General features: G+C 45.8%; 1 long non-coding RNA gene across 1 annotated transcript in view; it reads right to left on the bottom strand.

The window, feature by feature from the left end:
- Nucleotides 1-3,287: 3,287 nt before the first annotated feature.
- LOC141112828 (uncharacterized) overlaps nucleotides 3,288-10,604 on the bottom strand; it is a 25,953-nt gene continuing 18,636 nt past the window's right edge. Inside the window, exon 3 of the long non-coding RNA XR_012236651.1 lies at nucleotides 3,288-3,575. This is a non-coding gene — a long non-coding RNA (uncharacterized lncRNA). The remainder of the gene's footprint in view (nucleotides 3,576-10,604) is intronic.

Raw genomic sequence — 10,604 nt, 5'->3', positions numbered from 1 at the left:
AGCTGCAGTGGCACTAAACTAACAAAGAGTCTCAGGAGAGCCTGACCTACCACCTCCTGCATGATTCATCCACGTGCTCCGTTCTTTCCTTCTCTGCCGTCTCCCAACAGCTCTCAAAGCCTGTCACAGGTCCTGCTAATCAGCCACCAGCCAGGACACATGTGGGGGCTTCGGACCCCCATAGCCCCCCCTTATCTATGCCCCTGTCTCTACACTGAACCACTTTTACTACCTCCTCTGAGTTATTCAGCTTTCACAAATCTGTTCTCTTGCTAGTCAGATCTAAATTAGGTTCTTTATGTCATAGTAATAAATTAACCTTATGAAACCCCAGTGTACTAGTCTCATGCTAAAAAAAAAAAAAAAAAAAATCCCCATTTTTCATTACAGAGCAGAAAAAAAAAGAAAAGATACAGTATGTACAAACACCATACATTCAATTTACTTTACTTGGGAAATCACATAATCGTCTATAAAGCCTCAGAATGTAGTGGCAGCACAGCTACACCTCTTCGGTAATGATGAAGTCCATTCTGCATCTGTTTCAGCTCAAGCCCCGCTGTGCCAAGTCACCGGCAGGGAAAAGGGTCAGGCTAATCTGTCATTCATTTGCGCTGGTGGTCTCCTCCAAGCCGCATGTGTTCCTCCAGCAGATGACGCTTAATTTGCTGATGTGCAATTACCAGGATGTCAGAAAGCAAACAAACAATACGCATTGCTAACAACAACAGATAAAATAATGTGAACTACAAAAGAAAATTCCGCACACACTTCTAAATCTTACAATGTGGTAACCACATAAGCTAGTGCTACTATTTACACCAATTGATTAAATACTAACTCAAGGATATTAATATATATATATATAAAAATAAAATAAAATAAAATTATACCTAGTGACAACAAAGTGATCATGTGCAAAAAAGGTAATATAGTGCATCCACTTTTATATAAACAGTCCTTATAAAGTGCTTCAATTATAAAACAAAGTGCACTAAAAGTTCTAACGTGCAAAATCCTACATGTAATATCATGCGTTTATGAAAAACAAAGTCCATTCCAATTCAATCCAATCCACAGATTCTATTGGTAATGACCAAACGTGTGCTTGTGTCCACTTCTGTGCTCCCCCTTAAATATATGCGCTCACCTTAGATCGTGTGACCTTGCAGCTAAGCTTGGTCAAAACACGCTTCTGAACCAACTCTGGGCTCAATGTCTGTACTTGGGTCCTGGGCTGATTGCTTGTACGTTTTTCCACATAAAAGTATGACAGAAGAAACTTGATAGTGGATTACAGTTTTATATAATATTTATTCAATAAGTAACAGACGTCCCTTTCATAGGGTACTCACATTTAGTGGCTGCTACGCGTGTCGTTACCGGGAATATGACATATCTTCCTCAGGGGGAATTCCCCCTGAGGAAAATGACGCATCTTCCTCAGGGGGTATTCCCCTGAGGAAGATACATCATATTCCCGGTATCGACACGCGTTGGGGAGGGGACAGGATGGTGAGTGAGATGGCAGAGTGTTCTCAGCAAGGAACGGATACATCAGGTCAGCGATTTTAACGGCTTTTGGCATTTGTATAGAGCAGCACACTGTAGCACCCACTAAATGTGAGTACCCTATGAAAGGGACGTCTGTTTCCAATATACACTTATTGGGATTGTCCGTTGACAGACTGTTGTCCTAAAATCTTACCGTTAGTACGCTCCTTTTGACAATTGTTGTCCAACTTTCAGTCAACAAATGTTGGATGGCAGGCTAGTAAATTTTCACCGGACAACGGTTTGACGTCAGATTATCGTATGGTTGGTACACAAGTCTGTCACACAAAAGTCGAAAGTACAAACACGCATGCTCGGAATCAATGGTCACCAAACACAAAATTAGCAGAAGGGGCCCATAGGGTGGCGCTCAAGAGCTGAAATGCCTCGTAGTACGTCACTACGTTCGTGTTTGCTGGCCGACAATTGTGTACCGTTAGTATGCAAGACGAGATCCTGGCACACACCCCTTTGACAAAAATCAGACACTCAGTTAGCCAAGAATCGTACCGTGTGTACGAGGCCTTACTCTTCACTAGCAAGCAACAAAAAAACTTGTCTTTACACTGGTGCACTAAAGTCCGCATGTCACTTTTTGTTTGTTTTTTTATTTCATTTTTCATCAGTTTCCCTTTCACTGCTGTCCCCTTCAATACTACTTTTCACCATTACACAACTTCACTCCCCATCTGTCTCCATGCCCACACTTATACTTGATTGGCTCGCATATATGTAGACCTCTTTCATTATTTACTACATAAACCTCTTAATGGTTGGCTTTCTGGTCACCTACTTCATTGCCAGACATGTTTACAATATTATCTGATTGGGTCATACATTATATAGACTTCTCATATTATATATATATATATATATATATATATATATATACATATACACACACACACACACACACACACACACACTATATATACCGTATTTATCGGTGTATAACACGCACATTAATTTTAAGAGGGAAGTTTCAGGAAAAAAATTAAAATGTAATAAGGATTTAATATTTAAGCAACATAAGGATCAGTGCCCATCTGCAGCCTCACCATTGCCATCAACGCAGCCTGATTAATGCCCATCTGCAGCCTCACAAGTGCCATCAATGCAGCAGCCTCACCGTTGTCATCAATGCAGCAGCTTCCTATTACAGAGGCCGCCAAGTAAGCAGGAGATTCTCACAATATTTAATCTGATGGCGCTCGTCCCGCCCCCCTCCCTGTCCCCTCCGAGGCAGCTAAAATTTAAGTATTGCCATATAACACGCACGATTTGCACCCAATTTTCATGGTGAAAAAGTGAGTGTTATACGCCAATAAATACAATATATATATATATAGTTGGCCGTCTTATTATTTATCTGACTACTTAGATATACACTTTTGTTTTTACAGCTGCCAATCATATTGGACATTGAAGAACATCAAAAGTTACACTTTCTGGCTCCCATGTTATGCCTGCCCTCCATTGGTTCCCCTGGGGGGGGGGGACTTTGCTGGTTATTTTTTAACCTCTTCCCGCCGCCCCTATGCATATATGCGGCCGCACGGAATTGGGTAGTTTCCCCATGGGGACGCATATATGCGTATCTCTCCTTGTGCTGGGAGCATGCTGCACAGCGAGGGAAAAAAAAAAAAAGATGGGGGGAAAGAAGATATGGGGGGGAAATTATATATATATATAGTAGACCTTTAAATACAAAGTAGTTAGAGCCAAAAACCAACAAGAAAAAAAATATTTATTTTATACATATTCTTCGTCTGTATACACCTGTGTGTATTCCAGCAATCTTCTCCTCGGCTGCCCGGTGTCTGTTGTAGATCTTCCAGGTTGGTACATTGTGTGGCTTTTATTACCGGCATCATGATTGATCCAGAGTACAAAATGAATTATAGTCCAAACAGGCGTTGTGTGTTTTCTCTCCATCGTCTGCCTTACATCCGCAAAGCCGTGTCCAAACCGCCTGATGTATTCTCCTTCAGAGTAAACCCGGTCTGTATCGGCTTCAAACTCTGCAGGAGAGGGAGAGAAGGGGGGGGGGGAGGGTGTTAAACATTACATTGTGAATGTGCGATGGCATTGCTGACCTTACATGCAGAAACCGATCGCTCGCTGCCATGGAAGGAGCCTAAAATCTGATGCCCTCTTTTCATTTTCATACACTATAGTGCCAATTTCATGGTATTGGATCATGGTAGGAACACGGCAAGAACATACAAGCACTGCTCAGGTGGTATAAATATTTGGAGTTTGTCTACCCAATACGCAGCCCACTTGCCCTCTGTGTGCCGCCCTCAAACTGTGGGGCACCAGTTCAGCAGAAGAGTGGAAGCGGGGTGCCCAGAACGTTCTGTGTACCAGCACCTGGCACTGAAAGGCTGAAGTGAGAAAGGTAAAAAAGTCCATTGGAGGAGAGAGAAGGGGGGGGGTTTAGACTATTTGATCCCCTACTGATTTTGTACGTTTGCCCACTGACAAAGAAATGATCAGTCTGTTAAATTTTATTGGTCGGTTTATTTTAACAGTGAGAGACAGAAGAGCAACAAAAAAACAAAAATATCCAGAAAAAAACACATTTTAAAAACAAGTTATAAATTGATTTGCATTTTAATGAGTGAAATAAGTATTTGATCCCCTATCAATTAGCAAGATTTCTGGCTCCCAGGTGTCTTCTATACAGGCAACGAGCTGAGATTGAGATTAGGAGCACTTTCTTAAAGGGAGTGCTCCTAGTCTCAGCTTGTTACCCGTATAAAAGTCACCTGTCCACAGATGCAATTGGATTCCAATCTCTCCATCATGGCCAAGACCAAAGAGCTCTCCAAGGATGTCAGGGAGAAGATTGTAGACCTACATAAGGCTGGAATGGGCTACAAGACCATCGCCAAGAAGCTTGGTGAGAGGGTGACAACAGTTGGTGCGATTATTCACAAATGGAAGAAACACAAAATAACTGTCAATCTCCCTCGGTCTGGAGCTCCATACAAGATCTCACCTCGTGGAGTTTCAATGATCATGAGGACGGTGAGGAATCAGCCCAGAACTACGCGGCAGAATCTTGTCAATGATCTCAGCTGGGACCATAGTCACCAAGAAAACAATTGGTAACACACTACACTGTGAAGGACTGAAATCCTGCAGCGCCCGCAAGGTCCCCCTGCTCAAGAAATCACATGTACAGGTCCGTTTGAAGTTTGCTAATGAACATCTGAACGATTCAGAGAACTGGGGGAAAGTGTTGTGGTCAGATGAGACCAAAATCAAGCTCTTTGGCATCAACTCAACTCGCCGTGTTTGGAGGAGGAGGAATGCTGCCTATGACCCCCAAGAATACCATCCCCACCATCAAACATGGAGGTGGAAACATTATGCTTTGGGGGTGTTTTTCTGCTAAGGGGTCCAGAGAACCTCACTGCATCAAAGGGACGATAGACGGGGCCATGTAGCATAAACTCTTGGGCAAGAACCTCCTTCCCTCAGCCAGGGCATTGAAAATGAGTCGTAGATGAACATTTCAACATAAAATTGACCCAAAACACACGGCCAAGGCAACAAAGGAGTGGCTCAAGAAGAAGCACATTAAAGTCCTGGAGTGGCCTAGCCAGACTCAAGACCTTAATCCCATAGAAAATATGTGGAGGGAGCTGAACGTTCGAGTTACCAAACATCAGCCTGGAAACCTTAATGACTTGTAGAGGATCTCCAAAGAGGAGTGGGACAAAATCCCTCCTGAGATGTGTGCAAACCTGGTGGCCAACTACAAGAAACATCTGATCTCCGATTGCCTACAAGGGTTTTCTCCAACTACTAAGTCATGTTTTGCGAAGGGGCCAAATACTTATTTCACTCATTAAAACGCAAATCAATTCATAACTTTTTTGAAATGCGTTTTTCTGGATAATTTTGTTATTCTGTGTCTCACTGTTAAAATAAACCGACCGATAAAATTATAGACTGATCATTTCTTTGTCAGCGGGCAAACGTACAAAATCAGCAGCTGATCAAATACTTTTTTTCCCTCACCACCGTACAAAACTTTTGGACCTTGGGATAAGTTAGTCTATTGATTTTGAATAGGCTTCCTAACTTTACGTAATGCATGAAAATGAGCTGCTAGCATGCGACCCCCTGGAAGCTTCAGGGGCCACACTTGAGGCACTCTAGAATTTTTGAGTTGACCACCCCTGGCCTACATAATACTCTACTAGGATCTCCTGCACAGTGTCTTTCACATTATCAGAGGGTCAGCCACCACTAAGAGCCAATTAGGCTCTCCTGAAGCGCACATGTATAAAGACCAAAACACCGGGGGCGGTCAGTCTATTAAGGGCGCACGGGCGCCACCCCCCCATGCATCCGGCCCTTTTAGGACACTGGCGCATGGACTCCAATGCGGGGGGGGGGGGTTTTGACGCACAGATTGGAGCCAGAGGCTCTAATGGGCTTCAATATAGGGTGGGCTCAGGTCGCAGAGAGTGTGCTCCGAGCCTACCCAGGTGTGTTAAAACAGCGAATCAATATTGGTTGCTATAATGCTGATCCTCTTCCCGGCCAATCAGGAAGCAGGTTCTAACACCAGTCACCTGATTGGCTAAAAGGACAGGCGATCCTATTGGATGCCTAGGAGGAGGGCAGGCGCTGGAAGCTGCCATGAAGGAGAGGACTCGGTGCCAAGCCGCTGCCTGCCATGAAGTGCTGGACTGACCTGCAAACGGGTGGGGGGGGCTTGCTGCCCCCCTCCCCCCCAAAAAAAACCCCATCAGCCGCCACTGTCAAACACACCAACAGAAAGTACACCTGAGCGGACTGACTTATAACTAGTCAAATCCCAACAATAAACTGGTGCTTGGTCAGAGCTGTGCTTCTGCACTGAAAAAGGTTTGAAGACCTGTCTACGCTCTCTGGGAGGAGTGTTTTGATCATAAGACTGACTGAGCACAAATTTCAAAATGATTTAGCAGGGAAATTCTCCATGTGACATCACATCACAACACCCCCCACCCCACCCCCACCCCCACCCCCTGCCTTCTGGAGCTCACAAATGCTATGCAAAATGTGTACTTTAGAAGGCTGTAGAGAAGACAGGGCTGCAGATAAACAGGTACAACTTCTGTAGGAGGATTTGTTTCATCTCTGTGCATCACCTGAGCCCAGCCACTTCACTGGGTATATGGAGGGTTTCCCAACCGCAGACACCTTCCTCTTTATCTAGCAAATCAAAAAACGAAGCGCATGGGTGACGCCAAGACGTGATCACGTTACAAATGTTTCTTCTCTTCAATCCAATTACATTTGATCCAAGGAGCGGAGATAACGCACAACCTAGAGAAACGTCCCTTTAAGGCAGCCTTAGTTCTTGTGGAGTGATCAAAGTGGATGAGAGCGGTGCAGCTGGTGTGACAGCGCAGTTTGATGCAGTTCTCTCGGCGGACTTGGCGAGGTTCGGGGGGTTGAGGTTTAGGTTATCATAAAGCAGAAGAAGAGATGGGGGGGGGGGGGGGGGATTATGGATTGCCTTCCAGAGCCGTGATAAATTAACGGTCCATGGGCAGCTTCCTCTGACAGCTCTTTGATGTCTCGGTACAGCAGGATATACATCAAACCACAAAGGGAATTTTTAGCTATTTATCATTAACTGCGGCAGTCCGGTTCTCATCATTGAAATCACCTTCCTGCTTAACCCCCTCCGTAAATCCAAAAATAGGAAAAAAAAAAGTTCTAATGGAAAAAATAAAATAATAATAAAATAATAAAACTAATAATAAAATAAAAATAATAATAAAAAGAATATCTATATAAAAATAATAATATAAAAAATCTTGCAAACACAGATAGGAAAGACGTAACCTTGTAAGAATTTATAACAATTTAATACTAAAGTAACTTAGTGAATACGTCCGCACCTACCGACCATTAAAGCTGGACCCTGGCCAGACAGAGAAATACCCCGTTGATTTTCAGACCCGAGAACTGTTCTGTCAAAAGTAATCATACCTACAGCATAACAAAAGGGGAAAAAAACAACAACAACAACAACAACATCTCAAAGATCTCAGCTGTATACCCTATATACTGTGCTGTGAAAAAGTATTTGCCCCCTTCTTTTTGTTTTTTTGCATATTTGTCACACTTGAAATTAGTCAGATCAAACAAAAAGTTATTACACAAAGATAACCCGAGTAAATACAAAATGCAGTTTTTAAACGATGATTTCATTTATTAAAGCGGAGTTCTAACTAAGAAAAAAATAATTAAAAATCAGCAGTTACAATACTGTAGCTGCTGACTTTTAATAAATCGGATGGGGCACAATAACTTCCAATGGACACCAATGATGGGGCACAATACCTCCAAATGACACCAATGATGGGGCACAATACCTCCAAATGACACCAATGATGGGGCACAATACCTCCCACTGACACCAATGATGGGGCACAATACCTCCCACTGACACCAATGATGGGGCACAATACCTCCAAATGACACCAATGATGGGGCACAATACCTCCAAATGACACCAATGATGGGGCACAATACCTCCAAATGACACCAATGATGGGGCACAATACCTCCAAATGACACCAATGATGGGGCACAATACCGCCAAAATGACACCAATGATGGGGCACAATACCTCCAAATGACACCAATGATGGGGCACAATACCTCCAAATGACACCAATGATGGGGCACAATACCTCCAAATGACACCAATGATGGGGCACAATACCTCCAAATGACACCAATGATGGGGCACAATACCGCCAAAATGACACCAATGATGGGGCACAATACCTCCAAATGACATCAATGATGGGGCACATTACCTCCAAATGACATCAATAATAGGGCCCAATTTCAAAGCGATGGGGTACAATTGCTCTCACGAACACCAAAAATTAGGCATTTTTTACTCCCACTGGCCACAGTCCAGCCCCCGCTAAAGCCGGGGCCCTTTGTTTGGAAAGTTTGGAGACCCCTGGACTAGATATTACAATGTGGCCCTTGCCAAAGTCCCTTACATTCCTTACACTTGTCCATTTTTTCTGCTTTCAACACCTCAACTTCACTTGCTGCCTAGAAGATCCCATCCACTTTCAGATGTCATTGTAACCAGATAATCAAATGGTATTCACTTTACCTGTCCGTGGTCATAATGTTATGGCTGATCAGAGATATATATTTTTTTGGTGGGAAAAGATGAATTTTTACTTTAATGTTGAGAAGCGCAAATGATTTTCTTTCTCCCCATTCATGAATGAGATGCAACAAACTCTTCTTATGTCGTCTCTCCTCCCCCAGATCCATTCCTTAGAGAAGTCGGACATCTGACGGGGACACATGAACTCCACACTACTTAGCGGCATTCATTCCTCCCTGCGCTGTAATGAGATAAGTGAACCCGCCAAGGTGACAAACCATCCCTCTGAAGAATCCTCTACTGTATATCTACCTGGAAGCCCGGCAGCGGGAATTCATTTATCGTCATTCTGCTTTTGTGTTTCTGGAAATGGACCAGACTGACAGGTGGAACTCGCAGGCCCCAATTCCCCGCTGCTGGCGATGGGTCCGGCTAATAAATTTTGCTGTAGCAATTTGAAGGTAATGAGACGTGTGGACAGACAGCGCCCTCTGTGGGAATGTTAGGTTACCGGCTGCCCGCCCCAAGCCTGCATCCCCCAACCAGCCAACTACTGTCTGGTGTATTAACCCCTCGCCTCCCAGGAACTTCAATTATACTTCTCAATGAAACGGTATTCAAAATGTATTTTAGGTCTCAATCTGCAGTTGGTGGGACTTTGGTTTGTTATTGCATCCTGTACACCATACAGAACACACCCAAAAATCTCATTCTGTGCTACAATAACCCACCGCTTTTCCCAAAGTAACCCTTTGCAATAGGAGTTCTAATTCCAGTGAAGGGTACTGCCAATACTACAGCATGTCAGGCGCGATGGTCAGGTGTCCCGCAAGCTCCTCCGGGCGTGATGGTCAGGTGTCCCCGCAAGCTCCCCCGGGCGTGATGGTCAGGTGTCCCCGCAAGCTTCCCCGGGGGTGATGGTCAGGTGTCCCCGCAAGCTCCCCCGGGCGTGATGGTCAGGTGTCCCACAAGCTCCCCTTAGCGTAATGGTCAGGTGTCCCACAAGCTCCTCCGGGCGAGATGGTCAGGTGTCCCACAAGCTCCCCCGAGTGTGATGGTCAGGTGTCCCGCAAGCTCCCCTTAGCGTAATGGTCAGGTGTCCCACAAGCTCCTCCGGGCGAGATGGTCAGGTGTCCCGCAAGCTCCTCCGGGCGAGATGGTCAGGTGTCCCGCAAGCTCCTCCGGGCGAGATGGTCAGATGTCCCGCAAGCTCCCCTTAGCGTAATGGTCAGGTGTCCCACAAGCTCCCCTTAGCGTAATGGTCAGGTGTCCCACAAGCTCCTCCGGGCGAGATGGTCAGGTGTCCCACAAGCTCCCCCGAGTGTGATGGTCAGGTGTCCCGCAAGCTCCCCTTAGCGTAATGGTCAGGTGTCCCACAAGCTCCTCCGGGCGAGATGGTCAGGTGTCCCGCAAGCTCCTCCGGGCGAGATGGTCAGGTGTCCCGCAAGCTCCTCCGGGCGAGATGGTCAGGTGTCCCGCAAGCTCCTCCGGGCGAGATGGTCAGGTGTCCCGCAAGCTCCTCCGGGCGAGATGGTCAGGTGTCCCGCAAGCTCCTCCGGGCGAGATGGTCAGGTGTCCCGCAAGCTCCTCTGGGCGTGATGGTCAGGTGTCCCGCAAGCTCCCCCGGGCGTGATGGTCAGGTGTCCCGCAAGCTCCTCCGGGCGAGATGGTCAGGTGTCCCGCAAGCTCCACCGAGCGTAATGGTCAGGTGTCCCACAAGCTCCTCCGGGCGTGATGGTCAGGTGTCCCACAAGCTCCTCCGCACGTGATGGTCAGGTGCCCCGCAAGCTCCTCCGGGCACGATGGCCAGGTATCCCGCAAGCTCCTCCGGGCGTGATGGTCAGGTGTCCCACAAGCTCCCCTTAGCGTAATGGTCAGGTGTCCCACAAGCTCCTCC

Source organism: Aquarana catesbeiana, linkage group LG11, assembly GCF_042186555.1.
Source record: "Aquarana catesbeiana isolate 2022-GZ linkage group LG11, ASM4218655v1, whole genome shotgun sequence".
Lineage (NCBI taxonomy): Eukaryota > Metazoa > Chordata > Amphibia > Anura > Ranidae > Aquarana > Aquarana catesbeiana.
Note: the sequence above shows the minus strand (reverse complement) of the source record. Positions and strands in the feature narration are given on the sequence as shown.